Source organism: Antechinus flavipes, chromosome 5 (genome assembly GCF_016432865.1).
Source record: "Antechinus flavipes isolate AdamAnt ecotype Samford, QLD, Australia chromosome 5, AdamAnt_v2, whole genome shotgun sequence".
In the NCBI taxonomy this organism is placed as follows: Eukaryota; Metazoa; Chordata; class Mammalia; order Dasyuromorphia; family Dasyuridae; genus Antechinus; species Antechinus flavipes.
Window position 1 is genome coordinate 40935124 of NC_067402.1, and position 24565 is coordinate 40959688.

Consider the following 24565-nt stretch of genomic DNA (forward strand, 5'->3'; position numbering starts at 1 on the left):
TTCAGGCTCTATTTAGTGTACCCCACTTTAATGGAGTGGGATCATAGGATCAGCACCTTAGCCCAATTAGTTACCACTTTTGCACAGCGCTCTCCCCATACCCCTCAATTCTGCCCGATAAATCCTTAGTTCACTTTAGTGCCAGTCTCTCATGTAAGTGCGCACACATATGTTCATTTTCTCTCTCTCTCTTCTCTCTCTCCCTCCTCCCTTTCTTTCCTTTTCTCTCTCTCCCTCCCCCTCTCTATTTTTCTGTCTCTCCTCTTTCTCTATCTTTTTCTCTCTCTATTTCTTTCTCTCTTCTCTCTTTTTTCCTCTTTCTCCTTCTCTCTCCTTTTCTCTCTCTCTCTCTTCTCTCTCTCTCTCTCTCTCCCCCTCTCTCCCCCTCCCTCCCTTCTTCCTACACACACACACACACACACACTCACACATACATATATATATACACACATCTACTGTATTGTCCAGTAGACAGTAAGTTTCTTAAGGACAGAGACTTCTATTTTTTCACCTTTGTAATCCACAATACCTGGAACATAACATTGACTTAAATGCAATCAAGTTAAGCTTCCCTCTCAGGAAGGTTTCATACTGATATTAGGATTTGTCAGCATTACACATTCCCAAGAACAATATGTATTTCTTAAAGAAATCCATTTAAATGCTTTTTTGTGGAATTCAGAGCTGGACTAACTCTAGAAAATCAGACCATTTCAGCTGATCAAATGTACTTTATTATTTATCCCTGCAGATAGGACTTTTGCAATCTCCCATTTTCTTCCCGTTGTGACTTTGTTCAAGGTGAGCATTGCCCATGGACACTTTCTGCCTTGAGGGGGGAAGGTTTCCCTATACCTTTAAGTCATCCTTAGCCACATTGGTATCTATTTGGATGAGATAATCTGCCTATGTCTATTGTTCACTTATTGAGCAGGTAAGGGACTTTGACCAAGATGTGTCCCTTGGAGAACACTTTTTCTAAGCTTTAATTGGATTTTTTCTAATTGTCTAATGACCAGGCCAAAGCAGCCAGGTCTATCCTCTGCACTCAGCAAACCTGAATGATTCAGCCAATCACAATCCCAGTGTAGTCTGAATGCTTTCTATGGGTTCGGTTCGCTGTCATTTGGACGCCATTCGGATCCACCATCATTTTCCACTTGGCCAAAATGATTCAAAAATTCTTTCAATTGCAAAAAACAAAAGCCAAGAGAAACTCTGCTGCCTTCTGGAGGGTAGCATCAAAGCCAAATTGGGTTGGTTCTGCTTGTTTCAGAGTTGCCTCAGGGTCCATAGTACCATAATCAGCCAGAATCCGGTTCTTGCCTATAAGGCCTGGATCCTCATCTGTGTAAAATAACAATAAAAGATATTTACATAGAATTCCAAGGTTAACAAACCAGCTTACACACATGTCTCTTTTGAGCCTCACAATAGCTCTATGAGGGCTTTAAAAATTATTTCCATTTTCTAGAGCTGGAAATTGGGGCTCAGAAGGGTAAGTGTGATAGCTCCCAGAGGACAAACATCTTTGTCTCTATTCCCAGTGTTAAGCACTGTGCCTGGCACATAGTAGGCACTTAATAAATACCTATTGATTAAGTAATTGCCCATCAGGCTCCCTAATCCCTGGCGGTCCATCCATCATCTATTAAGGGCATATTGGATACTCAGCACTGTAGTAAGTACTTAATAAATATTGTGATTGGTTGATCAGGCAGTGTTGCTAACTATCCAGATCGGGTGCCCTTTGTGTCTTTCCTGCCTTTTTGTTTCCCTATAAAATGAGCTTAGCTTCTGCTAAAAGTTCTCCTTTTATACTTTTTAGACCAGAACCAAGTGCAGGTTTTCATCTGACCCACCTCAGCCAAGGGTGCTTGTGCTTTAAGAAACTATTGGAATGGTTTCTGTAACAGTCAAATGGAGAATTAACTTATTTGTTGTGGATATGTGTTGTTTTTAGGCTGCATGTTGTTTATTTTTTTTAATAGTCTACAGAAAACATGTGTGTTCCATTGATTTGCTATTTCATTTGTTTCCTTGTTCAGCTTCCTGCTGTTTGTTTTGATGGGATCAAGACTGATAGGGATAAATGTTACTATCCCCATGTGTTTCACACACCTTCATTTGATCCCATAATATTAGAACTTTTTGTTTTTAATTAAAAAATATTAAATGACAAAATCTTGGTGTTACTGTGACTTTCACTTACATGTGAGTTAAAGGATGGGAGACAATCACATCTGGGTCACTGGGAAGCCAGAAACTAGACTCTTCAGTGTCTGTGCTGAACAAGATTCCCTCTTCTTTCTTCAGCCCTCGGGGCTTCCCCATACCTCCCCCAGGGATAATCTGCACCCTACAAACCTGACCATATTAATTTGCGACTTTCACATCCAGTTATTCAATCTCCTATGAGGCCATGAACCACAATTTAAGAAACTTTGCACTAAGAAATAACAGGTGTGGGGAATTCAGAGGAACATAGGAAGATTTACATAAACTGATGCAGAATAAAATAAGCAGGAACCCACAGAACAACACAAAGGTAATAACCAAGCACACAAAAGTTATCACCAAAAGTCAGGCTTTGAGTAACTGTAAAATCAATGAAGAACTCAGAAAACAGGTCATGAAACTCTACCTCAAGGTAGAGAGTCATGGAACTATTTTATGTCAGATGCAATCACTATCAAATACTTTTGTGTAATTGTTTTTCTTTGTCCTAAAGGAAGGTTTACAAAGCTTCCAGCTTCTGGGATAAGAACTCACTCACAAAAACTGCTGGGAAAATTTGAAAATAATAGGCAGAAACTAGGCATTGACCAACACCTAACACCCTATGCCAAGATAAGATTGAAATGAGTTCATAATTTAGAAAAAGGGTGATACTATAAGCAAATTAGAAAAACAAGGGATAGTCTACCTCTCAGATCTGTGGAGAGGGAAGAAATTTATGGCCAAAAAAGTTTGAGGACATTATAAAATGCAAAATGGATAATTTTGATTATATTAAATTTAAAAAGTTTTGTACAAACAAAACCAATGCAGGCAAAATTAGAAGGGAAACAGTAAACTGGGAGAAAAATTTGCATCCAAGGGTTCTGATAAAAGCATCATTTCCTTTTTTAATAATTGTACCTGTGACTAGACAGGTTTTTTTATTATTAAAGATTTTTATTTTCAAAACCTATGCATGAATAATTTTTCAACACTGATCCTTGTATAACCTTCTGCTCCAAAGTTTTCCTCTGCTTCCCTCTATCCCCTCCTCTAGATGGCAAGTAATCCAATGTTATACATGTTAAAATATATGTTAAATCCAATATGTGTAAACATATTTATACAATTCTCTTGCTGCAAGAGAAGGATCAGATCAAAAAGGAAAGAAAATGAATAAGAAAACAAAATGCAAATGAACAACAACAAAAACAGTGAGAATGTTATGGTATGATCCACACTCAGTTCCCACAATCCTCTCTCTGGGGTATAGATGGCTCTCTTCATCACAAGATCATTGAAACTGGTCCCAATCATCTCATTTTTAGAAAGAGTCACATCCATCAGAATTGATTGTCTTATAATCTTGTTGTTGTGTACAATGTTGTTGTGTACAATGATCTCCTGCTGATCATTTCTTACAGAATAATAATATAAAAGCATCATTTCTAAGATACATAAAGAATTGACTCAGATTTATAAGAATAAAAACCATTCTCCAGTTGATAAATGGCCAAAGGATATGAACAGATAATTTTCAGATAAAGAAATTAAAATCATTTCTAATCATATCAAAAATGCTCTAAGTCACTATTGGTCAGAGAAATGCAAATTAAAACATCTCTGAGATACCATTACACGCCTCTGAGGTTAGCTAAAATGACAGGAGAAGATAATGATGAATGTTGGAGATGACACTAATGCATTATTAGTGAAATTGTGATCCAATCATTCTGGAGAGCAATTTGGAACTATGCCCAAAGGGCTATCAAAATCTCAAATCAAAACCTTTTGATCCAGCAGTGTCTCTACTGGGCCTGTATCCTAAAGAGATCTTAAAGGAAAGGGAGTTGTATGTGCAAGAATGTTTGTGGCAGCCCTTTTTGTAGTGGCAAGAAACTGGAAGTTGAATGGATACCCATCAGTTGGAGAATGGCTGAATAAATTGTGGTATATGAATCTTATGGAATATTATTGTTCTGTAAGAAATGACCAGCAAGATGAATACAGAGAGGACTGGAGAGACTTACATGAACTGATGCTAAGTGAAATGAGCAGAACCAAGAGGACATTGTACACAGCAACAAGATCGTGTGATGATCAATTCCAATGGACTTGACTCTTTTCAACAATGAGATGATTCAGGCCAATTCCAACAGATTTGTGATGGAGAAGCCATCTGCACCCAGAGAGGGCTGTGAGGACTGAATGTAGATCGCAACATTGTATTTTCACTTTTTTGTTGTTTGTTGGCTTGCTTTTATTTTCTTTCTCATTTTTTCCCTTTTTGATCTGATTTTTCTTGTGCAGCATGATAAAAATAGGGAAATATGTACAGAAGAATTGCATATATTTAACATATATTGGATTATTTGCTGTCTAGGGGAGGGAGAAAATTTTGAAACAAAAGGTTTTGCAAGGGTGAATATTGAACCGTATCTGCATATATTTTGAAAATAAAAAGCTATTTAAAAAAACAAAGGAGAGTTTGTCTGGAAAGGGGATTAAAATGAATGTTATAAAAACAAAATTCATCCACAAAATACACACATGCATACATACAGAAAGACTCAGAGATAGGGAGACTGGTTGACTTGGTAAAAGCAGGGAAGAAAAGTAAGATTTAGGTAGCAGTTTGAAAGTCTTGTCTCTGCAATTATTCTGTATATCCACACCTATTCACATTGAGTATTTCCTACCCAAGAATAAAATCATTCTTGTATTCCAAATACCTGACTTAAATATGTGATTTGTATGACTAACTAGAAATGAAAGATTGAAAATGGAGCTGAGAATTGTCTATGGCTCATCAACTCTCCCTCTATGATGAGAAGCCATTTGGGGAGTGATGTCAATAAAAACGATCAGAAATGAACACAGGAAGCCTAGACGTTTTGAAATATCTTGTCAAAGCTGAAGAAAATGATTTGCTAAATTTGAAAAACAAGATATTCTTCATGTGATCCTAAAAATAATCGTAATGTTAAATGTTCTTCATATTATCCCAAATGTTATCCTAAAACACAAAAAGGGCTATTTGTTCATTTGCTTCTATCTTTGCCAGCCCACTCTACCAGGTACAATGTTCAATTAAATTAGATTGACTGAGTTTTGAACTTTGAAACTTTTTCAATTTTTTGTCATGTTTAACTTTGATTTATTTTTTAAAACAACCAAAATAAGGTCCTCTTTCTTTCTTTCTTTTTCTTTCTTTCTCTTCTTTCCTTCCTTCCTTTATTTTTCTTTCTTCCTTTCTCCCTCCCTCCCTTTTTCTTTCTTTCTTCCTTCCTTCCCTCCTTCTTCTTTCCCTCCTTCCTTCCCTCCTTCTTTCCTTCCTTCCTTCTTTCCCTCCTTCTTTCCTTCCTTCCTTCCCTCCTTTTTTCCTTCCCTTCTTCTTTCCTTCATTCCTTCTTTCCTTTCTTTCTTCCTTCCTTCTTTTCTTCCTTCCTTCCTTCCTTCCTTCCTTCCTTTCTTCCTTCCTTCCTTCCTTCCTTCCTTCCCTCCTTTTTTCCTTCCCTTCTTCTTTCCTTCCTTCCTTCTTTCCTTCCTTTCTTCCTTCCTTCCTTCCTTCCTTCCTCTCCTGAATGCTGCATTTTTAGATGACTGTGGCTTGTCTAAAACATGACAGATTTTATTTCTAATGCAAATTAGGTAACACATTTGATTCTCTGGCCATCCTGTCCCTAAACTAGAATTTTTGATAAAGGATAATTACTTCTTTCATCTTAATGTTTTATCAGTTCAAGAGTCTTTAAGGACTCATTTGAGATCTGAGTTCTTTTTCTTCTTCTATCTGATTTCTCAAACTAATTAAATTGTACTTTAAAAATCACTCCCACATTTAAAATAGTTTTGTCTGTTTTTGTGTTTGATGGGATAATGTCATTAGAAAGTATGATGTGCCATTTGGTATCTTCTTTTGCTAGTCTTTTGAAAGATAAAAATGTTCACATTTTTGACAAGCTTCAAATCAAGATAATCATGCAATAAAAACACAATATCTTTTTTATAATTTGATTTAGATCTTTGACTTCATTAGTGTAGAGAATTCCAAATATGAAAACTTCCTATACCAATACAGATCAGCAACTCACTTATAAGTTAATAAAAATAATGATAGCTAGCATACATGTGTTATTTCATCTGATCCTGATCACCCTCCCCAAATGAATAAAGCTGCCTAATAAAATACTTCCCCTTTCCCAGAGAAGGAAGGAACGTTTTCAGAAGACCATACATGAGTGTCGATAGGAGTGCCCTAGAATAGAATCTAATAACAAACAAAAACTTTTATCATTGCAGCTCAGCAATTTTTCTATAATTTAATAACAACAGCTAACATTTCTATATCACTTTAAGATTTTCAAAGCTCTTTACATAAGTTATTTCACTGGATCCTTATAACAACCCTGTGAGCCTCTTATTTTTCTCATTTTACAGATGTGGAGAAGTGGGTGACTTGCCCGAGATGACTTAGTAACTGAAGCTGGATTTCAATTTAATCCTTAGCACTCTACTCTGCCAAGTTTCTTGTAGTCTTAGAGTGGCCCCAGGTCTTCCTAATTCTAAGGGTAGCTCTCTCTCCACCATACCACACTGCCTCTCACAACATCATCAAATCCTATGCTCTGGAACTTAGCAACAAAAGCCAACCTTGCCATGTTTATCTGGGGTTTGGATATTCATTATGTAATTAAAAGGTACACTTTGTGACTTGGAGTTCCAGGAATAACAAATTAGCACTGATGAGAGAAATAAATATTAAATAGCAGTGGATAGTGGACCCTAATTGTAACATAATTTATGTGTTTTGCATCTTAATTTTGATTTTCTCTTGATTTTAGCCCGAATCTCAGGCCCATCTTTGCTGCTTATGCTCTCCCTTAAGAGGCTCTGGCCTCCTGGAGAGTAGGGATCATTTCATTCTTTGCATATATTTCCCCAGTGCCTAAAACACCATTGATTAGCTGATTGATCAATTCTCTAGACCCTCTGGTAAAAGAAAAGAGGTCAGACCCTGCTTGGTGGTTCCCAGTCAGTTCCCATCTGCAGTCTGCCCCACCTCGGGAGCTCCCAGACTGGTCTTGAGTGGACGAAGCAAGCCTCCTTTCCAGGCCCCGCTCCGAGTTTGTGCCTCCTCCGAGATTATCTGAGTTTGTCTCCTTCTGTGGCCTGTGAACTCCTCTGGGGCAGGAATTGTTTTGGCTTTTCTTGGTATCTCCAGCCCTAGGGAGTGCTTTCACACAGTAAGTGCCTAATAGATGTTTGTGTTCTCTACAGATCTGTGGTCCCACTAAGGTTCCTCCTCTGTGAGGAGGGTCCCCGGCTGCCACATGTATACACAATGCCCAGAAGGCCATTAGCTGGTTGCTTTTCCTTATGAGATGATTACACTCAGTCGACAAGCATGTAAAGAAATGGAGAAAATACCATTCGTCCCCCCAAGTGGTTGTGGGTGTTCTAACGGAGCGGACAACATGCAAAAATAACTCTAAAGGCATCAGAGAGAATCCAGTGTAAAAGGGGGAGAGCCCCAGAGAGAGGCTCTAGAAGGGTAAGGGCTCCTGCAAATGGTGAGATTTCAGCTGGGTCTTGGAGGATGGATGCCAGAACTCTAGCTAACTGTGGCAGCTGCTGACTGAGAACCTCGACCGAGCCTTCATCACTGTCCCCCCCCCCATCCATTTAGATGCTGCCATAGATAGGTAGACAAAGGTTCTAAAGCCTTTCAGGTGAGCCATGGACCCCACTGGTGAGGGTCTCGGACTTCTTCAAATAGCGTTTTTAAGCGCACAAAGCAAAATGCAGAAAACTACAAATGAAACCAAATAGACTGAAATAGAGTCTTCAAAAATAATTTTTACAGCAAATTCATGAACCCCTGAGTGAGAGCCCCTGAAGTTTTATGAAGATTTTGAGAGATTTCTTGGGGAAAGTCCTGCATCTGACCAGGGACTGCACAAGAGGAGGTTGACATTGAACTTGGAGCCCTAAGGATGCTCTATCACTTTGTAACCTTGAGACAAGGCCGGAGCTGTGTCTGTCAAGCAGTACCAAGGACTGGAACAATGAAAGACAAAACTTAATTTTCTGGCTATCACAATGCTCCCAAACATCCCCTGAGGGAGTGGAAGGAATTCTGGGGTTTGTATCAGAGGCCCTGGGTCTGGATCTCCTTGTTGCCGGTCAGGTCAGTAACTTCTCTGGTCTCAGTTTCCTCCTCTGTAAAAAGACAGTTTGTACGAGGTGACCTCTCATAGCTTCCAACTCTAACTCCACAAGCACATGAATCAATCCCCTGGCTCCACTCTGCTTCAGCTACTGCTCTAAGATGCCCAAACCCATCCGACAAGCCCAGGTGTTTTCAATCAATTTGGCTTAGATTCCCTGGCTTTTTGCCTCATTGACTAATGGCTGGAGCCATGGACTGATAGGGGGACACACCCCTCTGGGCACCTTTGTGATTCCCCTCAGCCCCAAATGCAATCTTAGTGGCAAACACTGAGAGTGTGAGCTCCCTACAACTTTCCCAGGCTTCAGAGGAGAGGAAACACTTAAAGAGTCCCTCAGGAAAAAACATCCATTTATCCCAGAATATATAGCCAGAGGCAGTGGGTTCAAATCCTGTTTCTGCTACTTTTTAAGCATATGAGCTTCACTTCCCTAAATCTCAGTCTTTTGGTCTGTAAAATGAGATAGGGTTAGAACAGCTGTATGGTACAGTGGCTAGAGCACCAACCCTGAAGTCAGGAGGGCCTGAGTCCAAATCTGGTCTCACACACTTAACACTTCCTGACTGTGTGACCCTGAGATAGAGAGAGAGAGAGAGAGAGAGAGAGAGAGAGAGAGAGAGAGAGAGAGAGAGAGAGAGAGAAAGACAGAGACAGAGAGACAGAGACAGAGAAAGAGAGAGAGAGAGAGAGAGAGAGAGAGAGAGAGACAGAGAGAGACAGGGACAGAAAGACAGAAACAGAGAGAGACAGAGGCAGAGACAGAGACAGAGAGAGACAGAAACAGAGACAGAGAGAGAAAGACACACACACACAGAGAGAGAGAGAGAGAGAGAGAGAGAGAGAGAGAGAGAGAGAGAGAGAGAGAGCAAAAAGAGTAAGGTTGGACTAGATGAGGTCCCTTCTTCCTGGAGATTCATGATTTTATAACATTCAGCTCTCATGCCTATAGTTTCCAGAATGTAGTCACCTCTCCAGCTTGCCTAGTCCCCAGATCCACACAAGAGCCGCCAATCCAGTTTTGGGTTTTTGGTTTTCCTTTCTTCTCAAACTAACTAATTTCTGTGGCCTCCTGCCACGATGCAGTGCCTGACAGAGTCCTGCCTGGACTTGTTTGCTGTCTACTGAATGACTCAACCTTTGGACCTTCCAGGCCCAGGTGCTTTGTTTACCTACAATTCAGGTGGCCAGGAGGTCAGAGCTGCAAAGCTGTCAGGGCTTTAAACCAGTCCAGCCACTCAGGGCTCAGCAACCCAAGCAGGCCCCCAGCAGGAATTCGAGCTGTAAAGCTTCCCATAGCCCACTAGTCCTTCCCTTTAGCATCTGGCTCTATCAGGCCCCATGCATAATGTAGGATTCATTGATTTGGAGCTGAAACAAACCTTCCCAGAGGAAGACTTATCAATAAGGAAACTGAAATCTGCAGAAGTTATAAAATATGTCTGAAGTCACACAGCTTGGGAGAGATAAGGGGATTGGGCACACACACACACACATACACACAGAGACAGACAGACAGACAGACAGACAAAGAGACAGAGACAGAGAGACAGACAGAGAGAGATAGAGAGACAGAGACAGAGACAGAGAGACAGAAAGAGACAGAGACAGAGGACAAAGACAGACAAAGAAAGAGACAGAGACAGACAGAGACAGAGACAGAGAAACAGAGAAAGAGACAGAGAGACAGAGACACAGAGACAGAGAAAGAGACAGAGAGACAGAGAGAAAGAGACAGAGAGACAGAGACAGACAGAGACAGAGAAAGAGATAGAGAGACAGAGACAGAGACAGAGAGAATTTGGGGCCTGGAATCAGGAATATTCCTATATTCAAATCCAGTCCCTGACACTTACTAGCTGTGTACTCTGGGAAAATCAAGTCTTTCCAAGCCTCAGACCTCTTATGAGATAAATATGGATAATAATAGCCCTTCTCTTATCATGAGGATCAAATAAGATGACCTATATACAGGGCTCTGCAAACCTGCAAAAGTTCTGTGTAAATGGGAGCTCTTATTGGGTCAATCCAGCTCTCTTCTCTCATTAATCTGGTGAATGCGAGTTTACTTAACAGCCTTTCTTCAAGATAGAGAAAAGATCCGCATTCCATTCCCTGGTAGGATTACCATGAAATTCAAATTGGTAAAGCCCAACATTTACTGTATATTCAAAAACATTTATTATATATTCAAAAGCACCAAGGCACTCGTTCATTCAAGGAAGTTTGCCGGACACTAACATGACTTTACTTCCTTGTCACTTTCAGTGGTCTCCCTGTACCAGATGTCTAGCTCCAAATGGACAATATGATGTATATTCACACCTTGCTGGCTGAAGCCCAGGTAAGCTCCTCTCATTGATCAGACTGGATCAATGACTACATAGACAACTTGTACGATACAGCCACCAATAGACTAATGGAGCCTAATCAAGGCAGAAACTCTTAAGGAAGTAAATGATCGGCATTGAGAACAGAGATCTGAACAGAAGCATGATGCAGAAATGAAGTGTTTGTGCCTATTATTCCAGCTGGGGAAATTCACAGAATTTATAAAGTATTTCACAAAGAAAGCATCTTAGAGCATCATGTAGTCCAACCCCCTAATTTTGTAGAAGAGGAAATTATACTCTTAACATAATAATGAGAGAAAAAAGTTAGGAAATACATCCTTCAATAAAGCTTGGCCCCTAAGGAAAAAAATATGAGGAAGACACCTCCTTCTGCTTCTTTGCAGAGGCTGGGTTCTACCATATATAACATTGCATATAACACCAATTTTTCTTAAATATTGAAGGGTTTCCCTGATTTTTTCCCCTCTTTTTCCTCTTTTTCTTTTACAAAATATCTTTTGTTATCCTTGGTTCCTCTCTGGGAAGGATATGGACAGAAATCTAAGCAAGGTAAAAACAAAAGGTATCAATAAAATCTATTTTTCATAAAATAAAATGAAAATATACTCATCAAAAATCATCCTTCCTATCCTAGGATCTGCTTGGAGATATGACATGGACTTTTCTCCCTCTTGGGAAAAGAAGCATGTTTCTTTTCTGCAAATGGTGAGTTTTCTCTGAGGCAAATTAGAGCAAAAGAAAATGGCTTTCTATAAACAAGATGAAAAATGCCTTTCAGATGAAAAACTTCCAAGTATTCAGTGGTTCTGGTACATTCCAACTAAGAGTATGTTTTTACTTTGGTTTTTATTAAAAATAAAGTAAAAGTGAGCGCTTAAGTTTCTTTTTCAGATAAGACAGTGGTATCCTTTTGTCTGAAGAAAAAAAATCAATCTAATTTCTCCTTTCTGGGCCAGTGGCATTGATCTTTAGATGAAAATTTACACTTGCTACAGCTGCTCCTGGCACTTGGGTACGTGTTCATAGATAAATCAAGATGTTTGTTTATCTCCAGGATCATTTCCAGGGCGCTGCTCAGTAATTGGACATGGCACCACATCTGCTCTGGCCTACTTGAAAAACCTTGGTTCTCTTACCAGTTGACTGCTTAATATTTATTCTTCTGGGGGAGTCACTTCCACCACAGGCTTCCTTGAAGATATTTGATTGGCGAAAAATACTATGAACAAAACCAAAATGGCATCTGGGGAATGTTTGGACGGGCTGGAAAAAGGAGAGCTCTAATACAGATTCATAGAGTAGGAGAAAATTAGAAAAGGATTTAGAAGATTACCTTGTCTCCAAGCTTCCTACGTGTAGCCTGTGAAGGAATGAACAAATGAATGAATGAAAAAACACTTATTAAATGCTAATAACATTTAAAGCACTAAGTGTTATGGATAAAAATGGAAAAGTATGTTATTCCCTGCTCTCAAGAAGTTCATATTCTAAAAGGGAGGGTGAGAAAATTGTGGGAAAGATATTTGTCCCCAAGCTTCCTACATGGAGCCTGTGAATGAATGGATGAATAAATGAACAAATGAAAAAACACTTATTAAATGCTAACGACATTTAAAGCACCAAGTGTTATGGATAAAAATGGAAATGTATGGCATTCCCTGCTCTCGAGAAGCTCATATTCTAAAAGATGTGTGAGAAAATTATGGAAGAGGCACGAAGAAGGAACACAAGTACTCAGCAAGCAGTTTTTCCCTCTCAGACATGACAGAATTGATTCTCCAAGCCTTTCTGCCCTATCAGCAAGGGCGAGAACGTGTCTGGGTATGATGAGATGTCTACTCAAGTTAAGAACGCACAATTCTGGATTTCTATCTTTCTATCTAGATGCTAATGCTGAGCAGATTCCCAAGGTCCAATGGAAAGAAAATCTTAGGGACAGTCAGTTAGTGACTAGCCAGACTGCAGCTTCCTCCCAATTGTGGGCCTGTGAGCACAAGGCCACTGAGATTAGGAAATTAGGAAATAGTTATGATCAGGAAAACCTTTTATCCTCTCTCTGCCTGGATTAAATAAAGTTTCCTAAATTGATTATAATTAGGAGAACCTTGGAAACAATGCCTAATAAAGCTGACAAAACCAATTATTGGGTACAAAAGAAACTTCCTGGGACATAGACTGGTCAAATTAGGGATCAAATATGGCATCATTTCTGTCAGCTAAGGTTTAGCGGATAATCAGTGCTCCCAGGGAGACAACACAGCTGCAAGTGAGATGGAAAGACCCCGTGATCTTTAGGGTACATCAGCAAAGCAGATGGTCAAGCCTCTTCTCTGATGTCATTTCTATTGATAGAATTAAAACCAGTTTCTGGGACTTTGGGGGTCATATTTTATAGATTTTCAGTAGTCATAGGCAATAGTCTCCACAGAACTCGTTTCCAAGATTGATGGCTTCAGAACTGGGCTGGATGCAGAACCAATGGTCTGGAGGGCACTGCCACTCCTAGGGCCCTTGGTTTACTTGCCAGTCTGTGGTAGTTGGCCATCAGACCTTAAATATTGGCCATGGGGCCAAGGCTGGCAGCAGAGCCTGGTTCTGGGGGATTAGTGCTATTCCCAAGGCTCCCAGATTAAGAGTTCTGGGATATTTCCACTGGGGTATGAAAGGAAGTGGTGGGAGTAGTTTCATGTGTCTGATGTCTCGCTGCTTAAGCTAAGCTGGCTTCCCTGTTCTGAAAGTGGCATTTGGTCAGCATTTACCCAGTGTAACTCAGAAAAAACTGGCTTCAGATCCCTGCTCAGCCACTTTGTGACTCTAGGGAAATCTCAGTCTCTCAGGCCTCAGTTCCCTCATCTGCAAATGAAGGGGTTGGTTCTCCAAGATTCCTTCCAGCTCTAAATCCTAGTATCTTAAACCTGGTGAAGACTGCTTGAGATTTTTAGCAAAACTATTTTTACCTAATTAGCTAGCAAAACACACTAAACAACAGGGTGTAACCTCCCCAAATTTCTGGCTAAAATCTCAGTAATGTTTGGCGGGGTTATAACCAGGGTGGAGCAACTGGATCTTTGTCCCAGGGTGTTAAAATTTAGAGGAAGCCAATAGCAAAGTCCCAGATGTACTTCCTCCCCTTGGCAGCCAGAGCTCTGGCCCCTGGCTCCTTCAGCTCCCCCCAAAACAATCAGTTCTTTAGCAGTGTTAAAACCCGACTGATGGCCTGCAGCTCACATAATTCTAAGAAATAGTTTTTTTTAAATAAAGCAATTATGAAATATATAATACCTACAGACAGATCTACGATCATTTCAAAGCCATGTCCTGTAATAATTGAATATAGATTCAGGTACTTATTTGATAAAATAATTAAAATCCAGGAATGGACCCTTGGTCTTGCTGAGTCCCTTTCTTTCCTTTATGTCTCAAAAGCTAGAGGTGCCAGCCTGTGAGAGATGCTCCTTCTTCTTGGCCAGGATCACCTCAGAAGGGCAATCCTTAAATGAAGCTAGATTTCCAAGAGGTGGTGACAGTGGGAAGCACATTCCAAGTATGGAAATTATTTACATTTAATTAGTCACACATTGTTTTTGTTTGTTTGTTTTTTAGACTGGAGCTCTGGTTTCACTCATGTAGAAAACTCCTATGGAAGAATTCCCTCTACTAACTGGTCTGTGCTATGCAATTCATAGTGTCAGAGAGTTATCTGGGCACCTAGAAGTTATGAAAACAATTGGTCCAGGCCACACCCTTTAAAATCCCTGAAGAAAAATCTCATCTTCGACCTTATACTTTCCTCCTCTTCCTTTCAATTTCTCTCCCCAAACTCTTTCTAAAGTGGGAAAAAGCAGAAAAAGAAGGGGAAAGAGGAAATTATCAGGTTTGGGTTCTGGAGAGAAATATTGTGTTTCCTTTTCTCTATCACCAGCTCCAGTCCTGCTGGTAATGGAACCACCAGATTCCTTTTTCATAAGGTACAACAGCTCACAAAGGGTTATTCACAGTATCTTGTTCCATCAGTAAAAAATGTGGTTTGAAAATTATGAGAGGGGCAGCAAGTAGCCCAGAAGATATATGGGTGTGCAAAATTGTTTGTAGCGGCCCTTTTTGTAGTGACAAGGAACTAGAACCTGGGTGGATATCCATTAGTTGGAGGATGGCTCAGTAAGTTATGATATATGAATAATGGAATATTATTGTTTTATACGAAATGATGAGCAAGATGATTTCAGAAAAGCCTGGGGAGACTTACATGAACTGATGTTAAGTAAAGTGAGTAGAACCAGGAAAATACCATACAAAGTAACAAGACTATGTGACAATCAACTGTGATGGACTTGGCTCTTTTTAACAATGAAGTGATTTAATTCCAATAGACTTGTGATAGAAAAAGCCAACCAAATGCAGAGAATTATGAAGATTAAATGTGGATCAAAGCATAGTATTTTCACCTTTTTTGTTGTTGTTTGCTTGTTTTTCTTTCTTTTTTGATCTGATTTTTCTTGTGCACCATGACAAATGGGAAATAGAGTTAGAAGAATTGCATGTGTTTAACCTATATTGAATTACTTGCTGTCTAAGAGAGGTGGATGAGAGGAAGGAGAAAAATTTGGAACATAAGGTTTTATAAGGGTGAATGTTGAAAATTATCTTTGCATGTATTTTGAAAAATAAAAACTTATTTTAAAAAAAGATAAGTGGGGCTCCCACATATCATAACTGTGTGACTCTGAGCTTGTTACTTAATCTCAAAAGTGTCCAGGGAACTTTCTAAATCTCCAAATTGCAAAGCAGGGAGGAGGAGTTTCATTGCTAAGAATTTCCTGTATCAATTAAATCACAGATTCAGCCCCACCCTCAAATAAAGAAAGAAAAAGAAGATAAAGTCATAATGTTTAGACTAGTGGCAAAGTGCCTAAGATCTGGGATGGTGCCCAGTTCCCAGTAATATACCCAAGTCAGTAAATTAGCTAAGGCAAGGAGATGTGTAATAAGTGATTGACATGAAAAAAGATCGGGGGTCCAATGTACTCGAAATTACTCATTCAGACAGATATTTTCATTAAGTTTCTTTGTGAAAATCAGCTGAGCATGTAAAAGAGGGAAACTAATCTTTAAACTTGTGTTGTCATTTTTCTGACCAAGGGTTGAGATGCCTTCCTACTTCTCCTCTTAAATCCTTAGTTTTTCAAGTATCAGCTCAGGTTTTTAATCTCTTTCCTTCCTACACATCTCCACCTTTCATTCCTAGTTGCTAACTATGCTTTCCCTTCTGAAGTTGTTTTACATTTTTTCCTCTGGGTACAGAGAGTCACAGATTTAGAGACAGTCTGGTTCACCTCAGGTGAAAAAAAAAAAAGAAAGAAAGAGTGAGAGTCAAGTAAAGGGCCCCTAGAATGAATAGATTTATAAACCCCTTGAAAGTAGGATGCCAAAAGAACAATAGACGATGGCCTGCGGGTCCACGACAAGATGACCGGGTTAATGAGTTCAAGTTGAATCAGCCTCTAGAAGATGGCATCTCCTCAGTGAAGTTCAGTCCCAACATATCCCAGTTCCTGCTGGTCTCTCCTAGGACATTTTGGTCTGGCTTTACAACATCCCTGCCAACACCACGCATCTCAAATACCAACACACGGCACCGTCCTCGACTGGGTTTTCTGGGAGCCAACACGTGCTCGGAGTCGGGGATTGCATCATCAGCTGAAAATGTATGACTTGACTGATCAAGAAAACCTTGTTGGACTCATGACACCCCTATTGGATGTGCTGAATATTGTCCAGAGGTGAATATGATGGCTACTGGAAGTTGGGATCAAACAGTTAAATTGTGGGGTCCCAGAACTCCTTGTAATGCTGGAACCGCTTCTCAGCCAGAGGTTTACACACTCTAATGTGGCTGGAGACAGATTAATTGTGGACAGCTGGTTGTAGGGTTGGTATGGGCTACGTGCATCAGAGAAGAGAGTCTAGTCTGAAATAGCAGACTCAGTGCATACGAGCATTTCCAAACAAGCAGGAGCACGTGGTAAGCTCTATTGAAGGCCAGGTGGCAGTTGAATATTTGGATCCAAGTCCTGAGGTACAAAAGAAGAAACATGCATTCAAGTGTCACAGAAAGAAGAAAACAATCTTGAGCAGATTTATCCTGTCAATGGCATTTCCTTTCACAACATCCACAACACATTTGCTGCAGATGGTCTGATGGGTTTGTTAATATTTGGGTACCATTCAATAAAAAACGATTGTGCCATTTCCATCGATATCCCACTAGTAATGATGGGACCACACTTGCAATAGCATCATCATATATGATGACACTGAACATCCTGAGGTGGTATCCCTCCTGTTTACTGAATTTGAAACTGTCTAACAACATGTGTCCGTTACGAACAATACTTATAGTGCTATAAAAACTGATATTTAGTGTTTGGCTTAAAAAAAAAAAAAAGAAAGTAGGATGCCTCATTTTTTAATCTTTGTATACCCAGCATCTGGCACAAAGCCTGGCACCTACATGAATGGATCTGTGATCTCCCTGATCTAGGAGTTCCATCCAAGAATGCATATCACAACACATCCATGCCTGCCCATTTCTGTAGGACTCTTTATCTATGTTTTCTCAAAAGTTCAACACAAGGAATGGGATCTACCAAAAGCACAGAAGCTCTTCCTCACTTTTTCTCAATTCTTTGAAAGTATCAGGGAATTTTTGTAGTGACAAGAAAATGGAAACTGAGTGGATGCCCATCAATTGGAGAATGGCTGAATAAGTTGTGGTATATGAATGTTATGGAATATTATTGTTCTGTAAGAAATGACCAGCAGGATGATTTCAGAGAGACCTGGAGAGACTTACATGAACTGATGCTAAATGAAGTGAATAGAACCAAAAGAACATAGTACACAACAACAACAAGATTATACAATAACCAATTCTGATGGATGTGGCTCTTTTCAACCGCAAGGTGATTCAAGCCAGTTTCAATGGTCTTATGTTGAAGAGAGCCATCTGTATCCAGAGAGAGTACTGTGGGGATTGAGTGTGGATGACAACATAGCATTTTCACTTTTTCACTGTTGTTTGCTTGCATTTTGTTTTCTTTCTCATTTTTTCCCTTTTTGAGCTTATATTTCTTGTGCAGCATGATAATTGTGGAAATATGTATAAAAGAATTACATATGTTTAATATATAATGGATTACTGCTGTCTAGGGGAGAAAAAAAATTTTGATACACAAGGTTTTGTAAGAATGAATGTTGAAAATTATCTATGCATATGTCTTGAAAATATAAGGTTTTAGAGGCAGCTAGGTATGGTGTTCTCTTCTTTTCTAAAATATGATCGTTCTCTGGGAGCAGGTTTCTTGGGGAGGTTTCTGGAGGCAGCCTTCGTTTCAGTTCCAAGTAATAATCACCTCAAACACAGCCAGGGATTTAAGTACAGTCTTTTATTGTCTCATCCAAAATAGCCCAGTTAGCTTTCTTTGGTTCCGAGAGCTCTTGTTGCTAGCTTCAGCCTCCAGCTCTCTCTGAATCTTGATTCTGCCCAACTGCAGATTGGCTTCTCAATCTCCTTGACTGACTGACTCCACTGACTCAGCTCCTTTTTATGCTCTTTTAGAAGTGTAAACTCAAAGGTTGACTCCCACTCCCAGAGTGGGATTATAGGAGGTGTAACTTTGTGAATCTCCCGACTTGTGACCTCTAATATGTGAGCTAATGTGTGTAAATTCTCTTAAAGGTGTGAGCTCTAATGTGTGAACCAATTACCTAAGCATCGTTTCTATCAACTCTAGTGTGTTAACACCTTGTTTCAAGTTCTGGCTCATAACAGCTAAGTGGATAGAACACCAGTCCTAAAGTAAAGAGGACCTGAGTTCAAATGTGATCTCAGATACTTAACCCTTCCTATCTGTGTGACTCTAGGCAAGTAACTTAACTCCAATTGCCTCAGAAAAAAAAAAGAAAAAGAAAAAGAAAGAAAGAAAGAAAGAAAGAAAACACAAGGCTTAAATTAAAAAAAAGACAGAAACAAAGTACCAGGGAAGCATTGTAGATGCCCACCTGACATCCCTTGCTCTTACCAGCCCATCTTCTCTTCCTGTCACATAATGGCATCCTTTATTCCTTTCCTTTAGAGTTCCTAGTTGATTATATATTGCAGCAAATCATTCTCACCATGGGCTTCTCTGGCCCTCTGGGACACACGTCTTTAGTTCTTCCAAGTCAACAGTGTTCCATGTTTTGCTGCCATATAACAATACCAGCAGAATGTTAGTAAAAAAGTGTTCCTATGTTCTCATCAAAAATTTGAGGTCAATAAAAAAGCTATGCAATTTCTTGAAAGTTCCTCCTCCTGTTCAGCTGTGGACCTGGCTCACTGTCTGTCTGTAGCATCTGAATTATTTTGCACAAGTGCTAGAAACAGGATGTCAACCTATCCAAATGAATGTTGAAATCTGGGCATTTTTTCATCCACTTGGTTTTTCTTGTATAGATGAACAAGCCAAATTCCTTTAAATGATTACAGATCTCTTCCAGGAAGCTCTGCAGAGTCCAGAAGCTTGATGCAGTAAGCTCTTTATCACCAAATATGAAAAATCTCATTGTTCTTCAATATTGACTTTTCCCTTGATGTCCTTCATGATTGTGGTATAGATTCATATCCATTTCACTCTTTTATTCCTTTCCTGAAGTTTATTAGCAGTGGGTCATCAAATATAACATTCTTAAGTTGTTCCAAGGAATCCTAATGCTCTTGATAAAACATAGTAAATATATTTAATAGTCATTGACAGATGACCCCAAATTACATGTTTTCTCTCTCTAAATTCATCTCACTCTTTTCAAACCACCACAATATCAAACAACTAACATTTAAGTGCCTACTATGTGCCTGGGATTGTGGTAGGTGCAGAGAATACATATACACACACACACAAAATAAAAGTCCCTGTCTTCAAGGAGCTTCAGTTTAATGTGGATGACAACTTGCGAACAACCACATACAAACAAGATAGAAACAGGATAGAAGGGAGCTCATTTACAGAAGAAGGCACCCAAACTAAGGACTAGGAAAGCCAAGGTGAAGCTGAGGAGGAGAGCACAGGGCCAGTCAGTGAAACCTGCCATCTTCCCATGTGATGTTTCTCCTAATTGAACATGAGTTCTTTAAGGTCTGGGCTTGTTTCCCCTTCATTTTTCTCTTTTCCACAGCATGGAGAGCTTGCATACAGCAGATACTTAATAAATGTTGACAGAATTGCCCTGCGAGGTTTCGAACTGCATCAGAGAATTTTCTTCCCAGAATGCTTCGCGGAAGGAAAGGCAAAAGCTAGAAAAGGCCTATTAAAGCAGAGACTTTTTACAGACGCACCCATCCATGTAACCTTGTGTGCCAGGGGCAGCAGTGAGAACCCCCGTGGTTAGTTGTGACTTCCCCTTCCCCGGACTAAGGAGGCAAGTCTGACCTTGTCATAGAGTGGAGAGTCACCTGGTGGCCCAGGAAGGCCTCCGGGCATCGAGGTAGCTGCCATGCCACGTGTCTCTAAGGACCTGCTCCTGATCACCGGGATGCCGTGCCCAAGTCACGTTCCTGCTCTGGGTCTCAATTTCCTCCTTTGTAAGATATGGAAAGTTGAACTGGAGATCGCCGAGAGTCTTTCCATCCACAAGACCTTCCAGGTCGGAAAAGGCAAGTGCTTGCAACCCCACGGCAGACCTCAGTGACAGTGGGAGCCACCACGCTCTGCATAGGGAGAGCATCGAGGCTGGCCAGAACTTTACATACAGTACTCAGCATTTATAGGGCTCTTTTAAAGCGTCTTCCATAGATGATGCCATTTAGTCTGGTCAGGATAATATTTAACATTTAGAGAGCACTTTTAAGGCTTTTAAGTTAGATTGTCACTTGATAAGAGGACCCAACACTTACAAAGATTATCTCATTTGTTGCAGTAATAATGGTACCCAGCATTTATAGATCACTTTTAAGGTCTTAAGTTAGATTGTCACTTGATCTTGTGGTAAGAATACCCAACACCTCACAAGGATTATCTCATTTGTTGTAATAATAAAGGTACCCAGCATTTATTCTTTTAAGGTCTTAAGATAGTTGAGTAGTAAATGGTGCAGTAGATAAAGTACAAGGCCTGAAGTAAGGAAGATGAGAAAAAGTCTGACCTGAGACATTATGACCCTGGACGAGTCATTTCACCCTATTTGCCTCAATATGTAACATGAACTAGAGAAAAGAAATGTCAAACCCCTATGCGAAGAGTTGGATGCAACTGAAATGATTAAACAACAACAAATATATGTAAAGTCATGCAAAATATATTTCTACATTAGCCATGTTGCAAAAGAAAAATAAAGTTTTTTTTAAAGTATATTTCACTCTGCATTCAGAATTGACAAATTCTTTCTCTAAAGAGGGTTAGCTTTTTCATTATGAATATTTTATAATTGTCTTGGATTATGGTCTTGAACAGAGTAGCTAAGACTTTCAGAGTTGATCATCTTTACAATATTGCTGTTATTGTGTACGATGTCCTCCTAGTTCTGCTTACTTCACTTTCATGACTTTGGGTAAGTCTTCCAAGATTTTTCTGGAACCATCCTGCTCATCATTTCTAATTAACACAATTATATTCCATCACAGTCACATAACACAGCTTATTCAGCTATTTCCTTAGTTAGTGGAAGTCCCTTCAATTTCCAGTTCTTTGCCACCACAAAAAGAATTGTTAAAATATTTTTGTATATATATGTCCTTTTTCTTTTTCTTTGATCTTTATATGTATTGGTATGGGTATCTCTAGTACTAGTATTGTTGGGTCAATGGATATGAACAGTTTTATAACCTTTTCGGCACAGGAGCAACTAAAATGTTGTACAGTGTAAAAGAAGACCAGGGCACAAATTATATTATTTTATTACATTATATCACAACTTCTCTTTCAGTTGTTTCAGTTGTGTTCAATCCCTTGTGATCCCATTTGAAGTTTTCTTGACAAAGATATTGGAGTGATTTCCCCACCTTGCTTCCTAAATCTTGAATCAAGAAAAAATCTTATAGTCATCTTATAAGTGACTCGGAGTGTGAAGAAGGCCAAGACTGTCCTCAAGTCTACTGCCTAAATGGAAGAATGGACCAGGAATAAGGAAGAGGGGCTTCTAAGCTTAGTATGGCAAAGCACTGGCACATCTAAGATTCGCCAGACAGATTCAAGTCTCTCAGCCTTGTTTTTCTTACTGGTATTTGTAAGGAATGAGTTCATTAATAAAGGAAGATCCACTAAGGCCCATTTTAAAGCTCTCAGGCCTAATTATCTGCCTCTTCATTGCTGTTCTTATAGCTGACTAAAATTTACTTTCCCCCTCCTTGTCATTTTTCTCTGCTTCTCTTTCCATTCATCTCTTTATTCTTTCAATCTTTTTTTTTTAAATCCACAAGCCATCAGCATTTATGTTTATTTCAGTCACTTCTGCCATAACACATTTTAAAAACACAAATTTGTTCCACTATGATTGATATATTAGAGAATATTTTGAACATACTGTAAATTTCTTTATTATTATTATTATTATAGCTTTTTATTTACAAGATATATGCATAGGTAATTTTTCACACCATCAGTTGACTGAACCATAAGGTAGGAAGCCTGTGGGTGGATGACTTTCCACAAGCATAGAATTCACTGACTGGACAGGGAGGGATGGCAGGAAGCAGTGTGTCCCATCCTGGGTCTTGTTTAGGATGCATGATGAAAATCCAGGAGGTACTTTACCAGCTGGCCTGGTCTGCACTGGCTTCATTAGCCAAAGGCAGCCCCTACTTACCATCTATATGGAAACAAGCATTTTTAGACAGTCATTAGACCTCAGTCTGACCCAAGACACTTCCAAGTTAGTACTCTGGCTTTTGGTAGTGACCCTCTATCATCCCGCATCCCTCAAAAAAAAAGATTTATTCCATTGAAATAGCCCCCTATTCTATGACGTAACTCTAAATTAAACCTTCTTTCCCAGGTCCCTCAGAGTTTTTCTGTTCCTCAAAGAAGCCAGACTTTGCAAAACAAACAAACAAAAAATCCCACCTTACTACAAATCTCTAGTAAACTGACTGGCTTGAATTCAGTCATCCTTGAGTGGGCCCCAAAAGCCTTGTCAGTACATGGCCTTTCCAGGCTGTATTCTGCTCTCCCCTTGTGGCAGGAACAAAATCTGTCAGCTATTATAGCATTCATTTTGCTGTTGTTCCTTCCAGTTCTGATGCCAGGGATGTGGATGGAGAGATTTCATCCTCCATCTCTAAGGAGGAACACAGCATCTCCTCCTCCTTCCAGCTCATTTCCTTCCTTCTTCCTTCCCCTCCCTCCTTGGCATCCCCTCCCAGCATTTTGTGGACCAGGTGGCAGCTTCAGCAGGAGGTAGGCCACACTGAATTTTTAAGTCTTATGACCTAGCCAGGGGAGAAATGGTATTGGAGGTTTTACCAGAGCACCTCACTGGAATGACCAGTTGCTGTGGCAACTATGAAATGAGAGGGAAGTACTCTTTTATCTGAGTTTGGTATCCTTGACTTCAGAAATTGCATTTTTAGAACATGGAACTGCAGATCTCACGTATGTATAAGTTACTTTGCTTTTAAATGTTAAATAATTTTAACATATCACTTTAAAAATTATATTTTAAAAAATATGTTATTAGCGAAGTAGTTTTTATTGCATTGAGCCTGAATCATGGGACTGTCCTAGCTTAGCTTTCCACCATTGCATCCTTATAACTCATGGAGAAATAGCCTTCTCCTCCATTAAATAAAGCATTTAAATTAAATTCTTTAAGATTCAATGTTTTGGTTTAATAGGTGCAAGTGCAGGGTTATTTGTAAACCAGGGTAGCTCCAGAATAATATAAACCAACAAGAACTTTAAACTAGGATACTACAGACTGATTTCAGTCTAATCCTAGTTTTGCCTTTAGGTTTATGACCTTGGATTAATCACTTTTCTTCCCTAGGCCTCAATTCTCTTTCTAAAATAGGAAAGCTAGAGATGATACCTCATTTCTTTTAGTTTTGATACACAATGCTGTATTGATATCCTTGGACAATATATGAAACATGGCCACCTCCTTTGGAAATGGTTTTTTAATCTCAGAACTAAACCTGTGCCCTGCCAAAAAAATAACCCGAAGGTGAGTTCTGTGCTACCTGGATTCACAGTGAATATGATGTCACCTTCTCTCAGTGGTTCCATCCCAATCCAAGAGTTGGATTGATTATTTTTCACAAAGTTGGATGGGGAAAGTCCATGACCACATAAGGGATAGAAAGAATCTTAGAAAATAAATCAGATAATATTAATCTCATGAAAGTAAATAGTTTTTGTACAAACAAAACCAGCAGAGTTATAAGCAGAAAAAAGGAATAGAAAAAAATCTCTTCAATTCTGATGGACATGGCTCTTTTCAATAGTGAAATGATTGAGGCCAGTTCCAATGATCTTTTGATGAAGAGATCCATCTATACCCAGAGAGAGAACTATGGGAACTCAGTGTGGATTACAACATAGCATTTTCACTCTTTCTGTTGTTTGCTTGCATTTTATTTTCTTTCTCATTTTTTTTCCTTTTTGATCTAATTTTTCTTGTGCAGCAAGATAATTGCATAAATATGTATAGATATATTGGATTTGACATATTTTAATATGTTAAACATATACTGCCATCTAGGAGAGGGGGTAGGAGTGACAGGAAGGGAGG

General features: G+C 39.4%; 1 pseudogene; it reads left to right on the forward strand.

Moving 5' to 3' along the window:
• Positions 1-16148: 16148 nt before the first annotated feature.
• LOC127538531 (mitotic checkpoint protein BUB3-like) lies at positions 16149-17171 on the forward strand (annotated as a pseudogene).
• Positions 17172-24565: the final 7394 nt, after the last annotated feature.